This window comes from Dermacentor andersoni, chromosome 5, assembly GCF_023375885.2.
Source record: "Dermacentor andersoni chromosome 5, qqDerAnde1_hic_scaffold, whole genome shotgun sequence".
Lineage (NCBI taxonomy): Eukaryota > Metazoa > Arthropoda > Arachnida > Ixodida > Ixodidae > Dermacentor > Dermacentor andersoni.
In genome coordinates, this window is record NC_092818.1 from 99755779 (window position 1) to 99778054 (window position 22276).

General features: G+C 46.5%; 1 protein-coding gene across 2 annotated transcripts in view; it reads left to right on the forward strand.

Annotated features, from left to right (window-relative positions):
* LOC126530947 (glycine receptor subunit alpha-2-like) overlaps nucleotides 1-22276 on the forward strand; it is a 134339-nt gene that overhangs the window by 82626 nt on the left and 29437 nt on the right. The gene's annotated exons all lie outside the window — the stretch shown is intronic.

Below are 22276 nucleotides of genomic sequence, written 5' to 3' on the forward strand. Positions count from 1 at the left end.
TCTTGCAGAGTACTCTGCGCCGAAAATTGTGTGATTGCGTAAAATCGCTGGTATGCGGCATATTTTTCGCAACTCCCGCGGTGGCTGCTCATGTGAATCGACTGCACTCGCGTAACTCGCGTAACTTGCCCGCCAGAAGAAATGAGAGGCTGCGCGTAGAAGAGGCCGTATAGCTGAGAAATCAATGAAACGTAGCATTCGCGATCTTTAGGTCTCCCAATTGTTGAAGGCCATGTAACCTGGAGGCTGCGAAAGCAGACGCTACGTTTCATTCTGTTCCGGTCCTTTAGAAATAGAAGAGTGCAGTTCTATACGAGAAGCTCTCGTTTGCGGGCAATGTCGCTCGTTTAAGCACACTCGCTCAGGACGTGATAGCTTGGTTTACGCACAACTTAATCCCCTGTACCTCATCTTAGAGAGAGAGAGAGAGAGAGAGAGTCTAATGAATCCTGGAAATGTTCGGCCTGGCAGCATTCTTAGCGCGCTACTCCAGATGAATGGGATGAAAAACGAAATGATGTCCACTGTTCACAACTAAGATACACAACGTGCACAACACTCACCATTCGAATGAAGTGTCTCGGTGAGACCAGTGCCTCTAAGGAAACACAAAAGCGCCTTCGTTGCCCGAGATGCGCAGGTAGCACTGTATTCCGTGGGCTGAGGACGTGACTCAAGAGATGACGCAGTCTTGAATGTTGAGTGCAGTCATGACAGCCACTTCTTGTAGTTTAAATAGTCTGCGAAGACCCGCCGTGGTTGCTCAGTGGCTATGGTGTTAGGCTGCTGAGCACGAGGTCGCGGGATCGAATCCGGGCCACGGCGGCCGCATTTCGATGGGGGCGAAATGCGAAAACACCCGTGTACTTAGATTTAGGTGCACGTTAAAGAACCCTAGGTGTTCGAAATTTCCGGAGTCCTCCACTACGGCGTGCCTCATAATCAGAAAGTGGTTTTGGCACGTAAAACCTCATAATTTTTTTTTTAGTCTGCGAAGTGCAGATTATATGGGATACGTGTTTCCGCACTTATATTTTTTAGTTTTTGCAGAGCACGCGAACTGACTAAGAAAACAGAAAGAGGACGGGAGAAACGCTGGCAAAAAATGGACAGGTTACAACTCGCCCGCTTTTCTATTCTTCTACAGACCTTCTGCGTTTGATGTTAAATAAGAAGTAGTTTGCGTGTATCGCGTTTTGAAGACTTGAGCGTCAACATTATTTATTTCCTACAACACTACAATATGTGCGGTTCGTATCACCGCAGCAATAGCCCGGTGCTGTCGCTCGTACAAAGCTGACCAATCTTCGAATTGGCTGTAATGGCGTGTGTATGCTTGGAAACTGCGGCGCTTGAGCGTTCTTGGGCAGAAATTTGGCAAATTCGGGTGCCCTATTTTGTTCCCTACTATTGGATGAAGCGCCACTAATAAAATAGTTACTTGCTTCATTCATTATTAGCTGAGATTATGAAAAGAGAGGAGGAGAAGGAAAAACATTCATTAAAAAACAAGACAAGAACGTGTCTTTTTGCTTGTGCGGGGAGGCGCCCTCAGTTCATGGCTCCTGCGGCTCTTGCTCTCTCTCGGTCCCGCCGCGCCATTTGCGAAATGGAGAAGACCCCGCATTTTGAACCGTACATTAGTCTGCTCTTTAACTCTCACGTGTTGTCGTCGTCAACTCCTTTAATTCCGCGCTTTATATCCTAGAAACTTATTGGAATGCAGGAATTCCGTCACAGAACGTAATGCTGTCTGTTTCTTTCGCAACACGACATTCAGTCCCTTTCACAAAGATCGTTGCTCTCAGGACAAATGAACAGTAAATTGGGTTATCGTATTGCCTAACCTTGCTTCAGCCACAAAGCTCTTAAAGGACAAAGTGGCCATGTATTAAAGAGCGCATGTTCATATTGAGAGTCCCTAAACCTAGCGAGATACCTTGCAATAGGCCTTGCGTTTTCATGGTATCGCTGCTTTGAAGACTGTCCACGTTATGACTGTGCAGTCGTGTTATGCTTTGTGTCGTAGAAGTGGCACAACGAACCCAGTTGGCCAGCGATTCGGTGGTGCTGAAGGGAACTAACGCGATAACGTCATCGGAGTTTCTGACCCGGCAGGGCGCTCAACAAAGCAGACTTAATTTCTGGGCTGGTCGCCCAAGCAATTGACTGAACGTGGCTTGATGTGCTTATTCACGGTAACAACTGCATGCTTTCGCCTTCCTAACAACGCAGTAGTGGCAATTATAGCAGTGCAAATACTGATCTCTTTTCGTATTTTTTCTTTAATTTTTGCACCTGAAAGTGCCACGCGAAGTTGCCGAGCACACAACAGGCAGACTGCACGTGTAAAGGTGGATGCACCCCTGCAGTAGTTGAGGTTCTCCAAAGGCTTAAGCTGTCTGTAGCTTTCGCATCGATAATAATAATAATAATAATAATAATAATAATAATAATAATAATAATAATAATAATAATAATAATAATAATAATAATAATAATAATAATAAAGTCTAGGGTATTACTTGCCAAAACCACCATCTGATTATAAGCCACGCCGGAGTGGAGGACTGGATCCAGCTTAATTTTGACAACTTGAGGCTCCTTACCATGCACCCAATGCACGGAATACGGGTGTCTTTTGCATTTCGCGCCCATCGAAATGAGCGTCTCCGCGGTCGGGACTTGACCCCGCGACCTCCTCCTTAGCCGCGTAACGCCGGTGACACTAAGCAGCCACGGCGGGTTTCGCAGCGCTGAAGGGAACAGTGTAGACGTACTTTGGGGAAGCCCAATTCCGGTTCTGCTTTCCTCGCGTATACTTATATTTCTTGGATTTATCTTCAGTGCACGCTGATTTCTGTTTCTTCGAGCTACAATAGTTGAAGTCTACTTCCGACGGCACCCGTTGTCTTCCGTTAGTCTCACTCGCTCTTTCTTTTTCCTTTTCCTTTTCCTTTTCCCTTTCTCTTCTCTTGCCGCGTCGTACGCGCACTCGCCTCTTCGCACATCTGAGCTCGAGAAGCTGGGCTACCGCCACCGGCGCGGGATCGAAAAGCTGCGCCGCCGTACGGTCACGTTTCCCGCCACCCAGATAGCTAGCTCCCTTCACGTCCTGCGTGACTCGTTCCTATTGCAAGTACGAATCAGGTCGGGCTGCTAATGGGGAGGCTCTTCGGGCGTCGTGCAGTGTGCAGTAGCTTTCGTAACAGGCTCCATCTGGTGGGAAGGCAATAAAAAAAACATCGCGGCACGGCGCTGTTTTACGAGCAGCGCACGTAAACACGAAGCAAGAGATGACGCGGCCGTCGTGGTCTGGGCTCCGCTCCCTTTCTTCTACGTAGACCTCGGCCAGGCGTTTCCGGTCGAGTGTATCTATTCGGCTATCGCGAATGGCAATGATCGTAGGAGAATAAAGGGTGGCGTGTTTGGCTCTTCCGCCTCAACAGGTATACAAGCTCTGAGAGACGCTGGTGCACTACAGCGTCATAAACCACGAAGACACGTTGTTATACGGATTGTCTTGTTAGGCTGTCTAGGTCACATACCTTGCGAATACGGGTATTGTCTGGTGAAGACGCCTTGAAAGCCAGTAGCTAGTGCTGCGATATACGAGACATGCCTTAGGACACAAAAGACATTGAAATCGCAGTACTAGTACAGCATTATATCACGGTGTAAGGACGTCGCTATCATCATCTCTTCATTAAATAAACAAAAACTGGGAATTTGAGCATATACGTACTAATGCTACAGCATTTTTGTCCCAACATGTGAAACTGTTTAACACGAATTAACACGTTTACTGAACTAGATAGGCAAGGGTCTAAAAAAAGAAAGAAGACCCACAAAATTGGGAAAGAAAGAGGATTTTTTGTGTGTGTGTGTGCGCAGTAAAAGTGAAGTAAAAAGCATTAAAAACTTCTACATAACAGTTATACTTGCCATTTACTGCCGTGTAACATAAGATTCTAGAATCGGCGAGAATAAAACGTCAGCGTAGATTTCCAGCCTCTTTGTTACGTGCTTTCAGTTGCGTTTTAAAACCTAGCGTAGCTTTCAAACGTAACGGAATACAGGACCTCTAGATTTTGATCCAGGTCTGGCGTATGGGACTCCACGAAGCACGTGAACCGTCGACCTGGTGGCAAGGCCTTTGCACTAATCAGCCGCGTGCTCCTACAGCTTCTATAGGCTGCTGTAGATACTATCGTCATCTGCCAATTTGTCAACGAAACTGGTCTCTGTTTGGAGATGTTCATGACAACCTTCGCAATAGACTCGTGGGTAAACATGCTTGAAAACTCGTCTACGTACGAATAACTTTGAATGTGGAAGCAGCCGCGATCGATTCTAATGCGAGTGTGTCCAGCGAGGGTGACTGGGACACCGAGTGACCTTTTTCTCAGTTATCCAATTGGGAATATTTTGCAGAAGAGTACAAGGAGCTCATTCCATTGTCTTCGCGTTCTCTGCGTAATGCTCACGTGTAAAACTTCGTGATCACGCCATTTTAGGGTAATTATTTTTATATCTGGATTGATAACTATCAGTTAGTTTTACTGGTGTTTCAATTTTTCCTCAGTTTTCCTAATTTCCGAAAAAAGAAAACTAAATAAAACGGCTTTTTTTTTGCCACCTGCTCAGAATTTCCAGAAAATTTGCATTCCTATACGGAATACGTGACGTTGCGCTGTGCAGCGTGTACAGACAAAGCACATTTAAGTTAAGGTTTCGTAAAAAACTATCGCCAAATTTATAGAGTTAGATCTCTGCCCCACGTGTGCGGCATCTCGTGCGATAAAGTAAGGCGGTCCTTTAAGGCGACTTTCATTTGCCCAGAGTGCAATGTGGTTCAGCTCTGCATGTCTTTGCAAGCGCTTGCCACTATAAATCAGAGGGCGAATTCGCAAAGCTTTTCATTTGTGAGTGCTTTTCGTCGGTAGCAGGCCATCTTCGCTAATATGTCCCTAATCAGAATTGGCTGGAATTTTATTTCTTACGAACAACTCTAGCGTAAGAGCTTTCTTGTGAATACGGGCCACGTTTCTAAAGTTGTCGCACATATTAAAGCTCTATCATTGGCTAAATATAATTCAACAAATGGCATTCGGCCACGATTGAAGTATTTCGAACCATTAGGTCGCATGACATTGTACGTCTGATTCGTGGCTCAAGTTATGACTATGTAACGGGAACGACAACGCTCTGATACAGGCCACAAATTCTTGCTCCACTACAACTCAAACTGAAGCACATATTTATTTCGTGTACTGAGTTCCGAGTCGCGAAAAAGCACAGCCACTACTTCAAGGAAGGGTAGGAGGAGGAAGAGGTGGAGGAGGAGGAGCGTTGCTTGCTTCAGGCGGACCTAGTCTTGCAAAAGTTGCCGGCAATCGCTGCGCCTAAACGCCGCCTATTAAAAGCGATACGGTGTGAAACACTTCGCAGTTCAGCTAACAACACCGGACATCAAAAGCAAGTTGACTCGGAGCCCAATACATTGCGTGCTCTCCAAAGCACAACGACCCACACGGCTCACCATTCAATTCCGAATTATATATCACGAAGGATCTTGAAAAGGAGGCGACGCACCTCTCTCCTAAATACTCAATGTCCTCGCGGCAAGAAAATATCACTTGCATTTGAGTGCGGTGCCGTCTTGCGCTTGAGTCGATCTACTAATTTCTCACGTTCTTCTTCAAATTCAGGACACTTAAGTACGTAATGCTGAATGTCGCTAAGAGCTTGACAAGGCGCACACGACGGTGATGGGCTAAGTTCTGTCTTGCACCGCCAAGCAGTAGTTTGCGCAGACCCTGCACGGGCGCGATGTATAGGCGAGTGACGTCGGTTCTGTTAAGTCTTTTAATCACACAAGGTTGGTGCGACGGAGACCACAAGGGACGGAGGTGGTTTAAGATGGCGTTCTTCGCGACTTTTTTGCGTCCTGAGGAGCCTTCTTTGTGGGCTTGAATTGCAGCGCTTTGCGCACCCGACTGTCGGCTACCTCGACGCCTGCTACGCCGATATCTGCGTGAATGTACCCAGTGGAACACGATGGTAGATCCGACTTTCTGCAATTCTTTAGCTGCATGTAATCCTCGCTGAATGTCCTTGTCAAAGAGAAAGTCCCTTCAAGGAGGATGAAAAGCGGGACACCTTAAGATCCCAAATAAACGAGATAGAATGAGTAGACGCTGACGCCAGAAACATTTAAGTGACACGAAGCTGCAGCAGGGAGAAAAAAAAAAAGGACACAAGCTAAGCAGCTCAGTCTTCGCAAAGCAGCTTCATTGAAATGTAGCCATGCAAACGACTTAGCAACCTCAGTAACAATTATTTATACACGCAAGGTTCTAAAATGGCCTTCACTTAAGCGGCATTCCGCACTACGGTTCGTGTTATCAGTGACGTCGTCAAAAATTGTAGTTCTAGGTTCCGTCAGATGGATGACTAAGGACTCCCCAAAGATCAACACTTTACCAAATAAAAAGTTTACCGCGCATGCACCTCACTATGCTCCGAGTAAGAAAGTCTATTTCGTTTTTTTTTAAGGTGTGCTACCAAATTTGCCTCTTCTTCTGTATATCTTCTTTTTTTATGCCACCCTCTTGGAAAGGCAAATACTTTTTTCTTTCATTATAATTGCCGTAAGACATGTGTATCTTGCATGAGCTGGCTACACTGACACCTTTAGGAGTTATGTTCGACAGTTTTAGCTACTGCCTATAGTCCGCCTAACAGCGTTAATTCAAGGAGACGAAGCTAAGACTGATGCATGATGAGCTGAGTGATAGTGTCATCAAGTAGGCGCAAACAGTGGACTTTGATAGTGTTTGTTGATGTCACTTAAAGTGTACTCGCACACCGTTATCGGCCACAGCCGAGATAATTTTGACCGCCAGGGGATCCTTAGCGTGCTCCAAATGCACGGGACACGGCGCTTTTTGCATTTCGCCTCCATCAAAATGCGGCCGTCGCAGCCGGGATTTGATCCCGCGACCTCGTGCTTAGCAGCGCAACACCGTAGCCGCTAAGCCACCGCGGCGGGTGGGCACACTTTGTAGGGAACTACGGATTAATTTTGGTCTCCTCGGATTACTTAGCCTACACCTAAATCTAAGTACAAGAGCGTTTATGTATGTTGCCCCTATCGCGATGCTACCGCCACGACCCGCATTGAACCAGTGACCTCGAGCTCTGCAGTGCAACGCTATAGCCACCAGGCTACCGTGACTGATCAGTTACACTTTCATTTTGAATTTATTCTGCGTTGGTCACGCATTAAAATTCTATTCCAACGCTACACTCAAAAAGGAATTTGACGTCAAATGCTTTATGCGAACGTGGCTCCGCAGTACGAGCGCAATATTTCAGCGCTTAGACATCTTTTAGATCTCCTGCAGAAGTGAAAACGCGGAATATCATATCTGGTGACCACTATAAACTCTCTATAATTCAAAATTAGATAAGTTCTGCGATTTCATTATTTATTCTAAAGGTGTATCGTCAATCGCACCTTTGCGTATCCGTATGGAATTTCAGCTTGTGCCTGCTGATTTTTGTTATCTCAGCGGGAAAGGCTGGGAGGTTAACCAGACGCAAGCTTATGTCAACCTTATCGTGAAACAATTTTGCCCAATACAGTACCATCATCTGGCAACTGTGCCATTGGAAGCTACAAAGGAAGAGGGGCTATACAAAATCGACACAGACGAAGACAATCATCGCCATCTTGTAGTGTTTCTGTTGCTTTGCGGTTTGTAATAGCGTATAGTTGCCGCAGAGTTATGGATTAACCAACCAGCTCTTAGAAGCCGCATTGCTATACGTAAAGCTCTATTCTCTACACTCTGCACTCAAAAATCGTATAAGCCTCGGCTACAAAGGCAGATGTTCCACGTGCATAAAACATTGGAAGTATTACGTCGTATGTGCAGAACGCGCATCCGCTTTCTTTAGATGGGCAGCACTTCCCTTACTTTCGCAACATCTCGCAGTCGCCCCGTCGCGCCTGAGTAATGATCGGCACATCGCGACTGTTCGATCAACGTCACAAAGTTCCCAAAGACGGATAGCACTAAAGTATACCAGTGGGAAACATCCGTTCACGTGGCCGTTATCTCCACCGCGAGGCTGTCCGGTTGATCAGCTGTCTGGTCGATCAGCGCCAGGTTCAATAAAATTCCTCGCGAATCAAGTTTGGCCGCTTGGGCGTCGGGGATCGGAGATAACAAGGTTTGCAAGTAAAAAGAAGCGCAAGAGAAATGACGTGCAGCGAAAGGCTTGAGAAGTGACGGGCACTGTGTTGCGTACGTTTATTTCCCGCCGCACTTCGTTGCGACGATCCGCAGGTGACAAGTACGAACTCTCCCGTTCCACGCACCGTGACGTGGTTTGGCTTGCTGCACGCGGGCCTTGTCACGAATAAGGAAAGATCACTGCATAGACCAAAATGTGAGCAACGCGCTTATTGGGTTATTCGGGGTCTCCAGTCACACAGATAGACAGCAAGGTGCTTGTGCGTACAAACACGTACGCCCTGTCACACTCTCATGCATAAAACCACGGAGGAAGGAAACTACTAAGAGATCACATTTCGCAACGCTATTGAAGCCAAGCGCATCGGCATAACACGTGATCGCCGCGTCCGAACGAGTGGTAGATTTTAGTGCTCCTGCTCTGCAGGCAGCGCTGCAGTGGGGCAACCGAACAAGTGTGCATCTATTACAAACTACCGGGAAACAAATATTCTCGGCCAGCGCGCTCAGTGTCGGTGATCACGTGTTGGATCGATACTGCGAGGGAAAAAACCGAAAGGGAATGGCGTCAATGAGATTTGGCTAATTGCCAAGGCTAGCTGAGTGACGCAACACTGCCTCGTAGTTTATTTCCTTCGTCCATGCACAAAACACCCAAGAAAAGCGCATGACAATACATATTATGCATGCTACTTTATGGCCATGGTCTTGAGGAAGTTAATTAAAATTAAATTATGGGGTTTAACGTGCCAAAACCACTTTCTGATTATGAGGCACGCCGTAGAGGAGGACTCCGGAAATTTCGACCACCTGGGGTTCTTTAACGTGCACCTAAATCTAAGTACACGGGTGTTTTCGCATTTCGCCCCCTTCGAAATGCGGCCGCCGCGGCCGGGATTCGATCCCGCGACCTCGTGCTCAGCAGCCCAACACCATAGCCACTGAGCAACCACGGCGGGTTTGAGGAAGTTAATCTGGACCAACCGGTAGCACATGTGGACTGTCGTAGATTCTTTCGTTTGGATATCTGGTTTATACTACAACGTCTTGTCTGCCATAACGGCGTATGTTGGCATGGCTGGCCTCACTGGTACGCGAATTGTATTGTTCATCCTTCTCGTTCTTGTCTCTATCCTGTCGTTTCTGCTTCCCTAGCATCATGAACCCCCTAACCCAGCAACATGTTTTACTTTCGCCATCGTTTTGCGGTGATGTAACATTAGCACTTTTAGATAGCTGGTGGAGGCGACATATTGAGCTTTACTTTGGGAGCATCAATTACTAACAGAAAAATAACAAACATAAAGACAATTTTGACGAGAAGCGGGAGGTTCGGAAGGAGGGACGAGCCAAGACGTGCAGACGACAACCGTCTCACGTCAAAAGAGGACTGTAATGCCAGGAAAACCATATCGCTATTGCTAAACGGCGTGGTGCATCCTCTGGCACACCACTTGCAAGTCATCGCTGTGTCAGTTTCTCTTTCTTGTTCCATTATTTTCATGGTTTCCTTCCTAAATACCATGTTGTGACTAGCCCAACCACTCTTGCAGCCTTTGGTCTGCTGAGACGGGCCCGCAGCCCGTTTTAAGGGGCAACAGGTGCAACATATTCCCGACCTGTACTTAGGCCGCGGTGTGTCCATATAGCGCTGAGCTATGGCCGCTCTCTGTAATCCCAGGGTGCTACAAGTGCTTAACGTACCGGGCGAATTCGCTCCGTGATAAACGCTTTGGCCATCATTATCTAGAGCTTAATGCGAAGAACATTGCATAAAACTTTATGATGCCTAGACCTTGAAAATATTGTAGGGTGGCCAGGTGCCCTGGTGGTCATAATTGTAGTGTTATCAAGCACACGTGATGTAACGTTATCAAGCCCGCGTGCTGATGTATAGCATAAGCAAGACAGAGAACACGTGTCGCACTCTTGCTATCATGTCCAGTCATGTGACCCTTTTCTGTTTTGTTATAAAACTAGCAACACCAAGCAATAAAGCATTCGTTGATCTGCCACTGATCCCGGTGATCTGATCCCGGTGACCAAAACCGGTAACGCACTCCCTCACCAGAGCAGGATTGGCCACCCTGGTGCAGTACTTGGCCACAACCTCCTATATGAATACAACAATCAAACCCCGGCCCTCAGTCCCCAGCAGCTGCGAAGCAACTGACCACGGTGGCGGTCAGACCTGTGACGCAGCAGAGGGTGCTAAGAATCCTTAGATCCGGACAGGCCGCCATTGGAATTTGAACCTGGCAACGTTTAAGGCTAGAACGTTATCTAGTGAGGCGAGTCTAGCAGTGCTATTGGAGGAATTAGAGGGCAGTAAATGGGATATAATAGGGCTCAGTGAAGCTAGGACGACAAAAGAAGCATATACAGTGCTAAAAAGCGGGCACGTCCTGTGCTACCGGGGCTTGGCTGAGAGACGAGAACTAGGAGTCGGATTCCTGATTAATAAGAACATAGCTGTAACATACAGGAATTCTATAGCATTAACGAGAGGGTGGCATGTCTTGTTGTGAAACTTAATAAGAGGTACAAAATGAAGGTTGTACAGGTCTACGCCCCTACATCTAGTCATGATGACCAGGAAGTCGAAAGCTTCTATGAAGACGTGGAATCGGCGATGGGTAAAGTCAAAACAAAATACAGTATACTTATGTGCGATTTCAATGCCAGGGTAGGCAAGAAGCAGGCCGGAGACAAGTCAGTGGGGGAATATGGCATAGGCTCTAGGAATAGCAGAGGAGAGTTATTAGTAGAGTTTGCAGAACAGAATAATATGCGGGTAATGAATACCTTTTTCCGCAAGCGCGTTAGCCGAAAGTGGACGTGGAGGAGCCCGAATGGTGAGACTAGAAATGAAATCGACTTCATACTCTGCGCGAACCCTGGCATCATACAAGATGTAGACGTGCTCGGCAAGGTGCGCTGCAGTGACCATAGGATGGTAAGAACTCGAATTAGCCTAGACCTGAAGAGTGTGCGAAAGAAACTGGCACATAAGAAGCCGATCAATGAGTTAGCGGTAAGAGGGAAAATAGAGGAATTACGGATCAAGCTACAGCACAAGTATTCGGCTTTAACTCGGGAAGATGACCTTAGTGTTGGAGCAATGAACGACAATCTTATGGGCATCATTAAGGAATGTGCAATAGAAGTCGGTGGTAGCTCCGTTAGACAGGATACCAGTAAGCTATCGCAGGAGACGAAAGATCGGATCAAGAAACGCCAATGTATGAAAGCCTCTAACCCTACAGCTAGAATAGAACTGTCAGAACTTTCTAAGTTAATCAACAAGCGTAAGACAGCGGACATAAGGAACTATAATATGGAAAGAATTGAACAGGCTCTCAGGAACGGAGGAAGCCTAAAAGCAGTGAAGAAGAAACTAGGAATAGGCAAGAATCAGATGTGTGCGTTAAGAGACAAAGCCGGCAATATCGTTACTAATATGGATGAGATAGTTCAAGTGGCTGAAGAGTTTTATAGAGATTTATACAGTACCAGTAACACCCACGACGATAAAGTGAGGGAGAATAGGCTAGAGGAACTTGAAATCCCACAAGTAACACCGGAAGAGGTAAAGAACGCCTTGGGAGCTATGCAAAGGGGGATGGCAGCTGGGGAGGATCAGGTAACAGCAGATTTGTTGAAGGATGGTGGGAACACTGTCCTAGAAAGATTGGCCGCTCTATATACACAATGCCTCATGACCTCGAACGTACCGGAATCTTGGAAGAACGCTAACATAATCCTAATCCATAAGAAAGGGGACGCCAAAGACTTGAAAAATTATAGACCGATCAGCTTACTGTCCGTTGCCTACAAAGTATTTACTAAGGTAATCGCAAATAGAATCAGGAATACCTCAGATTTCTGTCAACCAAAGGACCAGGCAGGATTCCGTAAAGGCTACTCAACAATAGACCATATTCACACTATCAATCAGGTGATAGAGAAATGTGCGGAATATAACCAACCCTTATATATAGCCTTCATTGATTACGAAAAAGCATTTGATTCAGTCGAAACCTCAGCAGTCATGAAGGCACTACGGAATCAGGGTGTAGATAAGCCATATGTAAAGATACTGGAAGATATCTATAGCGGTTCCACAGCCACCATAATCCTCCACAAAGAAAGCAACAAAATCCCAATAAAGAAAGGCGTCAGACAGGGAGATACGATATCTCCAATGCTATTCACAGCATGTTTACAGGAGGTATTCAGAGACCTGGAGTGGGAAGAATTGGGGATAAAAGTTGATGGAGAATACCTTAGCAACTTGCGATTCGCTGATGATATTGCCTTGCTTAGTAACTCAGGAGACCAATTGCAATGCATGCTGACTGACCTGGAGAGGCAAAGCAGAAGGGTGGGTCTGAAAATTAATCTACAGAAAACTAAAGTAATGTTTAACAGTCTCGGAAGAGAACAGCAGTTTACGATAGGTAGCGAGGCACTGGAAGTGGTAAGGGAATACATCTACTTAGGGCAGGTAGTGACCACGGATCCGGATCATGAGACTGAAATAACCAGAAGAATAAGAATGGGCTGGGGTGCGTTTGGCAGGCATTCTCAAATCATGAACAGCAGGTTGCCATTATCCCTCAAGAGGAAAGTGTATAACAGCTGTGTCTTACCAGTACTCACCTACGGGGCAGAAACCTGGAGGCTTACGAAAAGGGTTCTGCTGAAATTGAGGACGACGCAACGAGCTATGGAAAGAAGAATGATAGGTGTAACGTTAAGGGATAAGAAAAGAGCAGATTGGGTGAGGGAACAAACGCGGGTAAATGACATATTAGTTGAAATCAAGAAAAAGAAATGGGCATGGGCCGGACATGTAATGAGGAGGGAAGATAACCGATGGTCATTAAGAGTTACGGACTGGATTCCAAGGGAAGGGAAGCGTAGTAGGGGGCGGCAGAAAGTTAGGTGGGCGGATGACATTAAGACGTTTGCAGGGACAACATGGCCACAATTAGTACATGACCGGGGTAGTTGGAGAAGTATGGGAGAGGCCTTTGCCCTGCAGTGGGCGTAACTAGGCTGCTGCTGATGATGATGATATTCGAATAACAATCCGAACCTGGATTGTCTGCAGCTTGTGTGTGCGCCGTGATTTACGCATTTTGTGACGTAGTAAACTTTTAAGTATTATTTTCGTTCAATAAGGCACTTGCGCTTGATGGATGGCCTAGAAGAATGAGGATGTATGCTGCACTTCCACACACGCGCGTGCGCGCTTGAAGTACGCCGCTTGTGGTGGTGGTGCTTCTGTAACGTTGTCTAACGTCCACACCAGCTTCGCTGTACATCCTCTTTCATAGGGTGTGCGACTGTCCTGAATATTATGTTCAGCGACAGTCCTTGGCATCTGTTCTAGCGCACCTTGACACTAGACCATTGTACCTCGACACGATTTTCACATGCCGCCGATAGAAGACATCGCAGGTGAAGGCGACGAAGGGACTACTTCGGTTTTTGAAAGAGACGGGATTGGACAAGCGGCTGTGACAGTGATATCACGTGCCATGCCAGATTCATGGACTCCAACGGACGATGTGTGTGTGCTGTGCTATGTACTCTCTCTCCCTCTCCCCCTTCCCCATCTTTCATCTCCCCCATCCCTCTCCCATGTGTAGGGTAGCAAACCGGTTAAGCTAAACTGGTTAACCTCCCTGCCTTTCCTTCTCCACTTTTCCTTCCTTCCTTCCTTTCACAGGGTGGAATGAAGGAGTTTATTTATTTATTTATTTATTTATTTATTTATTTATTTATTTATTTATTTATTTATTCATTTATTTATTTATTTATTCTGATGTTGTAGTGAGATGCTTTAAACGTCACAAATATTGTTTTCCCGGAAATTGCTGCACGGCCTGCAAATTCAATCGAACCCTGCCAACTACAAAGCGGCCATCGGATGAATTTGTGTCCATCTATTTCTGTGGTCTCACTTAGATATGTCTAACGCCTTTTTGCTTCGCCGTTAATGTAAGAAAAAAGGTCGAACGCTTGCGCAGTATCTCAAGGCATAATATGCTTAAAGGCTTGTGTTCCCAAAGAAATTCATCGTTGTGGTTATTTCTGAAGTGATGTTTTGATATATGCTGATTAAGTGCTTAGAACAATACATCAAGGCAGCTCAAAACACTTGTGACGGTTGTGTAAGAAGCCATGATTGTCGTATTTTCATCAGTTCGTTGGCTCGTATACGTCTCGTATTGTCGTCTATGTCTAGCAGCTCTACAGTTAAGTGTGTATCGCCATGTTTTAATATTTAACGTACGAGCACCTTTACTAATCTTCAACGTTGATGAGCTAACGCTCCCATCAGCATTAAATCCCTGCGCTTCTGCAAGCTGGATGTTTCGTAAACTGTCAGGCTCAATTTATTGGCATTCCATCACAACGTGCTGAGTCGTGACCGGATTATTTTAAAACAATTATTTCACTCTTTCATCCGTTTTCATGATCGGTAGTTGCTGGCGGTTTCAAACAAGAAATTAAATAGATTTCATACTTCCTGCCAGTGAAAGCATAGTGAAGGATGTTGAAGTGTTAGGTAAAGTGCAGTGATCATATGTTGGTTAGGTCTAAGATTCACCTCAATTTGAACAGAGAAAGAGCAAACTTGGTCAAGAAGAAACAGGCCAACCAAGACGCAGTAAGGGTAAAAGCAGACCAATTCAGGCTGCTACTTGCAAACCAATATGCGGCCTTAGAATAGAGAGATGAAAATGACATCGAGATAATGAATGAAACCGCAACTAGGCTAGCTTCAGAGGCAGCAATTGAAGTGGGAGGTAAGGTACCAAGGCAACCAGTAACAAAGGTATCCCAAGTAACAAAGGACCTAATAAAGAAACGACAAAAATGAAAGTGTCCAACTCAAAGGATAAGATAGAATTTGCGGAAGTGTCAAAACTGATCAACAAGCAAGAAATAAGGGATATTCAAAATTAGACTGGAAAAGACTGAGGAAGCTGTAAAAAATGGACGCAGCATGAAATCAGTGAGAACGAAACTTGGAATAGGACAAACCAAGATGTATGCACTGAAAGATAAGCAAGGTAATATTATCAGCAATATTGAAGGTACAGTAAAAGCAGCGGAGAATTCTATACTGACCTGTACGGTACGCAGAGGAGCCACGATACCTCCATTTGAAGCAGTAATGAACAGATTGCAGAAACTCCTTCTATAACTAGCGATGAGGTTAGAAGGGCCTTGCAAGGCATGAAGCGGGGAAAAGCGGCAGGAGAAGATGGAATAACAGTAGATTTACTCGAAGATGGAGGAGACATGATGCTTGAAAAACTGGCGGCTCTCTATACGAAGCGTCTATCGACTTCCAGGGTCCCAGAGAACTGGAAGATTGCAAACATTATGCTAATCCACAAAAAGAGAGACGTTAAAGAATTGAACACACACACCACAACCAGCACGGCCAGAAAATGCAAATCCCCAACAAAATCAGAAACACCTTTACGGTGGCAAACATCCCAAGAAACGTGCATACCGATTACAACCGAGGTAGAAGAAAGGCAAGAGCCGAGGCTCTGCTCCGTTCATTCGGCAGAAAGAGAAACGCGCGCTTTGTCGACGCAGCCGAATATCCGAACGGCCAAAAATACACCGCCGTAGTCATAGACACAAACTCCAAAATCAGAACCATATGTAGTGTATACACCAAACACTCGGAAATAGCGGAGGAAATAGCGATCGCGCTGGCCCTCACAGAACAGGAATGCGAAGTCGTATTAAGCGACTCGCAAATGGCAGTAAAGAATTACGCCAAAGGTAGAATTTCCAAGGAATCCCTGTCCATTCTGGCCAAAGCGGGCAGAATTAAAACCGCGAGCTCTAGGAGCATGTGGTTCTCCGCGCACGTCACCACGGAAGACGACGCGCTCCCGAACCTAAACGAGACGGCGCACCGGACGGCGGGAGACATGACCCGCCGTGCCGAATAGGGCAACACCTCTCGCACGATAGCGAACACTCCTCGCCCAGAACGGGACAGGCTCACCAGATACAACGACGTAACCAGTGCATATCTAAACGCCAGAAGGATGTACCCACCGCCGAGTCCCAAATTGAACAGGAGGCAGGCCGTCGCCTGGAGACAACTCCAGACGAACACCTTCCCTAATCCATTCCGTCTGAAACGTATCTTCCCAGATAAGCATCAGGACAACACGTGCAAATTGTGCCAGGAAGGACCAGCAACACTCAAACACATGCTGTGGGAGTGCAATGTAGTTATAGGAAGGATGGCAGTTGCTCCGGAGACCCTGTCGTCGAGGTGGGCCGCCGCTCTGCGCAGCTCAGACCTCGGAATCCAAACGCGGGCAGTCCAGCGAGCCCGTGAGGTAGCGTTGAGGCAGGGCCTTGACGTTTCCCCGTGGGAGACCTGAGCCTGGGTCGCGTTAAACCTTGCCGGACGTACAAGAAAGTTGAATCCATCCATCCATTCGAGAATTGAAAAATTCTTGGCCCATTAGCTTACTCCCAGTATTATATAAAATATTCACCAAGATAATTTGCAATAGAACAAGGGCAACACTGGACTTTAGTCAACCAATGAAATAGGCTGGCTTCAGGACGGGATGCTCTACAATGGATCACATCCAGGTCATTAATCAGGTAATCGAGAAATCTGCAGAGTGCAATCAGCTTCTGTATATAGCTTTCATAGATTATGAAAAGGCAGTTGATTCAGCAGAGATACCAGCAGTCATATAGGCATTATGTAAGCAAGGAGTACAGGACGCTTACGTAAATATCTTGGAAGATATCTACAGAGATTCCACAGCAGCCTTCATTCTACGCAAGAAAAGTAGGAAGATACCTATAAAGAAAGGGGTCAGACAAGGGGACACAATCTCTCCAATGCTATTCACTGCGTACTTGGAAGAAGTATTCAATCTATTAAACTGGGAAGGCTTAGGAGTAAGGATCAACGGCGAATATCTCAGCAACCTTCGGTTTGCAGATGATATTGTCCTGTTCAGCAACACTAGAGACGAGCTACAAATATGTGAAGACCTAAACAGAGAGAGTGCAAGAGTGGAGTTGAAAATTAATATGCACAAGATAAAGATAATGATGAATAGCCGGGAAAGGGAACAAGAGTTGAAGGTCGCCAGTAAGCCTCTAGACTTTGTGAAGGAGTACGTTTACGTAGGTCAATTACTCACAAGGGACCCTGATCATGAGAAGGAAATATACAGAAGAATAAAAATGGGTTGGAGCGGCATACGGCAACCATTGCCAGCTCCTGACTGGAAGCTTACCTTTATTATTGAAAAGGAAGGTATACAATCAGTTCATTTTACCGGTGCTGGCATATGGGGCGGATACTTGGAGACTGACAAAGAATAAAAACAAAAACAGCGCGACACAGGATGAGCTAGTAAAGAGCACAGGACAGAGCGCTGTCCACAGGATAGAGCAGCGGACAGAGCAGCGCTCTGTCCTGTGTTCTTTACTCGCTCGTCCTGTGTCCCGCTGTTTCTGTTTTTTATCCTAAAGATGAACCAGCCAGCCCTTTTAAAGACACTACTGACAAAGAAGCTTGAGAACAAGTCAAGAACCACGCTAAGAGAGATGGAACGAGGAATGCCAGGCATAACTTTAAGAGACAGAAAGGGAGCGGTTTGGATCAGAGAGCAAACAGGTATATCCAATATTCTAATTAAAAGTAAGAGAAAAAAAATGTAGCTGGGCATGTCATGCAGTGCGTAGGTTAGCAACCGGTGGACCATTATGGTTACAGAATGGGTTCCAAGAGAAGGGAAGCGCAGTTGAGAATGGCAGAAGACTACGTGAGGCGATGAAATTAGGAAATTTGCGGGCGCTAGTTCGAATCGGCTGGCGCAGGACAGGGGTAGTTGGAGATCACAGGGAGAGGCCTTCGTCCTGCAGGGGACATAAAATAGGTTGATGATGATGACTTTTACCGCCGATATAAAGGCGCCGAAGCAAAGAGATCGCGCTCTTGCACAATCAGGTTGCGGTGCGCATTCGTTACCGAACTGTTATGCTTTTTTCACACCGGAAAATTTCTTGTCGACGCCAAAATCGGCCACAGGAAATTCTACGTCGTGAGACAGAAAGAAAAGCCATCGTTGCGCAGATCAGTCCGAGAGCAATTGTCGTCGCCGAAAGAAAAAAAAACGAATCGCTTTCCGCAAGCCAATCAGAACGCCGGATTGCGAGAGAATGGTGATAGGAGCAGATAGCAGGCCCAGCAGATCTCGGTTGTAAATATACGTTCACAGTGAAAGAAGGACAGGTGCTCCGACAAAGCGCGCACGGCGCGTCTAACAAATCCCAAGTCCTGCCGCAAGGAACATCACAGTTACTAGTGTGCCGGCCCTTTTTCTTCTACGTCCAGGAGTCGCACGAGCTATATATTAAGGCCAAACTTTTACTGCCGCACGTCAATCTGCCTCAACCCACAACTTCCGGAGGGAGCTGCGACTCTTCTATTAATGTTACAACATCCGTCACGCTACGCAGGAGTGAATCGGTATCACCTACAAACGTGAACACAGCTGCCGGTAACCAAATCTGCTATAATGCCTTAGAAGCATCGCAACGTCGCGAGATATCGGCAATAATGACACTGTGCTCCCTGTCTCGCTTTCTGTTCTGCGCTGAGATACTTGCATTTTTTTCAATGTTGCCGAGTATTGTCCAACCAGCACAGCCGCATCCATTATTATTATCAGCCTGCGTGCGCGCGTTAGCCTTTTCAGCATCTCACAAACATCGGCCGCATGCATAGCGCGCGTAAAGAAGAAACGACAATTTCTTTTCGGATCGCGCTTTCTCAGAGCGCGCAATTCGTATCTATCAGTTTAAGAACGAATTTTCTCTATACAAGTACGTCGCGTCGCAAAACTGCTCGGTAAACCAATATAGTCTTTCGCGCACAGCTCCAGCGATGTCCTTCTCGTGCCTAAAACCAGTGGCGGATGCATTCTCCCGAGCTGCGCGTACTCCCCTGAGGCGTCGGGACTGCGGCCTTCAAGTGCTTTTCGTCATCGCTCCGCACAGTAACATCGCATCTTCGTACGCAGAGCTTCGGCGATGGAAAACACTCAATCTCGCTGAGCTGCCGCCACACGCTTACAGAGAGGCGGGCAGCATGATGGGGGCTTGCGCTGCAAATCGAATGAGCCTCTCGACAACCATGGCTGTCGCGACCTTGCTGCGGCTAATTGACACCGTACCACATTCGATACTCCAGAGGACACTCCACGTCTACGTTTATTGCGTTCTTTATTTTATTCCCTCTCAATGCGATTTGCCAGGGAAGTAGGATGTTAGCTCTGCGGCAGTGTTAGTTTCTTCGTAGAGGACGCAGGCGTGGGCAGACTAACATTTCACTTTGTCGCAAATAGTTCATAGAAACAGTGTAGCCAATATTTCTTCTCGATAGCGGAGGACGGTGGGGGGAGGTGCACGTGCTCGGTAAGCACATAACCCTCCCCCCCCCCCCCCCCCCCCCGCCTCTTTACCGCCTGTTTAGGCTACGCCACTGCACAGAAAGCCATGCCATCTGCTTGTGGTGTGAAACGTTATTTGACCACCTCTTCTTAGTGTTGATTATGGTACTTTTCACCGCCCTCGCGGGATTGTGCGCTTAAAATGAAACCGTTATCTCCATTAGACAACTAGCCGCTCCTATGGCCACTGTGCTTTCACGACTGTCAGAATATTGTCACGTAGTAGACGGTGAAGAAGGCAGCAAAACTGATTAGCGAAACTAGCGTTTTATTGGGCGAACTTGTGCCCTCAAAAGCAGGCTACACTAAAAGAACAACAGCGGCGAACACACTCGGCGATCGTCGAAAACCTGATCAGCGGGTCGAGCGCGTCGGCTTTTATACATCAGTCGTCGAATGTTCCAGAGTAATCGCTGGGACCCGCATGTCTTCCACAAAGTTCTACACGATTCGCGTCCGGCATACAAGCAATCAGATTACACAATGTTCGGTGACAGACAGCGGATGGAACCATCGATAACATTCCAGAAACTTCCGATACATCCAGGCGCGCCCGGCGCTGTGCGATAACATTTGTTAGGCGGTGAAACATGCTCGCCCGATAAAGATAAACAAGTACACGTGTTAATATTGTTACGGTGCATTTAGACAGGACCGTGCGCGCAAGAGGGGAGCAAAGAGGAAGTGGTAGAGTGTCTCCTGGACCTGTCACCTTTGTACCAGCCTGCGCGATTACCACTAACCTTTCCCCATGTAAATAGTTGTACATACCTTTGTGCATCGGGCTTCCTGTTCGTAACCCCTCACCTCCACCGAGTGTTACGAAGAGGAAGCCCGATGCACAAATGTATATACAGCTGTTTACATGGGGAAAGCTAATGATAATAGCGCAGGCTGGTAAAAAGGTCACAGCTCCAGGAGACAGTCTACCACTTCCTCTTCGTATCCTTCTGGCGCGCACGGTCCTGTCTAAATGCACCGTAACAATATGAATAGTAAATAAAGAAAAGAAAGTGAATGCACCACGTGATAGAATTATGAGATTACTATGAAACGGGGCAACAAGAAGCGGATGTGGCGAATGTCCAGTGATCTGCAGAGAACATTCTGAACTGTCAAGAAGTATTTCTAGCGGAAAATTTAGCATTGCAACTTTGGTTTCTCACTAACGAATTCAGTGGCCCGTATGGCTTGCGTGACAGGTTATGCATTGTCTTTTCAACGTAGATCTGTGAAATGTTTGTGACACTTCTCACACGGCCTTCACTACTTACACCACGGGAGTCTTCTTTGTTCGCACTGCCAGTGCGAAGAACCACGTGGTCTTTTGATAATCTTCCATACTTGTTCAATTAAACTTGTGCAATATGTTCAATAATATATTTCTTCTTCTCTGTACACGTGCGGTGACGCAAACAATGACACCGCTCCGAAGGGTGTCTTCTTTTGGGATGAACTGGTTCCGGTTGTATGTGCTTGCACAGTCTATCTATGCCAGGCAACTTCCGTAACACGATTAACAAGAATTCTCGATTGAAGTTTGTAGAGGCACTGGCCCTGCTTACCCCGACGAAGGAAAAGTATACTCGCTGGCACATTTTGGGAGCGGTGCTCCTCGTCTTCCCGGTGTATCGTCAAATCCAACAATGGAATCGGCCGCCGTCGGATAATTAGCTGAAGAATTTTTTAATTAAAAGTGCGTACGACATTTGCCGCAGTACCTCGGTGCACTGCATATCTTTTGTAAAGCGTTAAACGAGCGACGAAAGGAAACGACTTCATACGGAGATGTGTTTTTCTTATGAAATTATCTGGGAAACGTCCTCGCTGGCGTTGCCCGCACCTCGTTTTACTGAAACGCTGTCACAGAAAGCGACGCACCGTCTGCGTTTCCGCGTGGATCGTCGTACTTTGAACTGCGTTGATAGCACCGAGAGGGAAAGGGCTCGAATTAGCGGTACGGAGGAAATGAAGGCGTCAAAGCCTCATATAAATAGATGACTATGTCTTCCTTTGTAACACCTCAATGTTTTAAATCTTGTTCTTGCACCTGACGTGAGCACACGACCGGTATTACGTTACGGACTGTTATTGAAAGCTTTGCCTTAAGCGGAAATTAGTATCAAAAACGCCTGCAGGAAGCGTATCTCATCTACGTCATGATATAGCGGTGTTGATAATCACAATTTCATTTTCTTAAGCAGAGCGTAATAGTATCACTAGACTCCATCTTTCGGATGAAAACAATTTCGTCACGTATGTGCTATATTTAATTCGGTTAGTTTATCTTCTGCCGTAACAAATAAAATTAAGAGAACTAATAAAAACTGCAACCAGCTTTCTGGTCAAAATGCAAGCAGGGGCAACACTGTCAGCGTATCCATGCGTGATAGCTTAATGGCTGGTTGGGTAGTGGAGGCCCACACGGCTTGAACGACGACGCCGGCGGCCGTTTGCCGGCTGGCCCAAGCCCAAAGC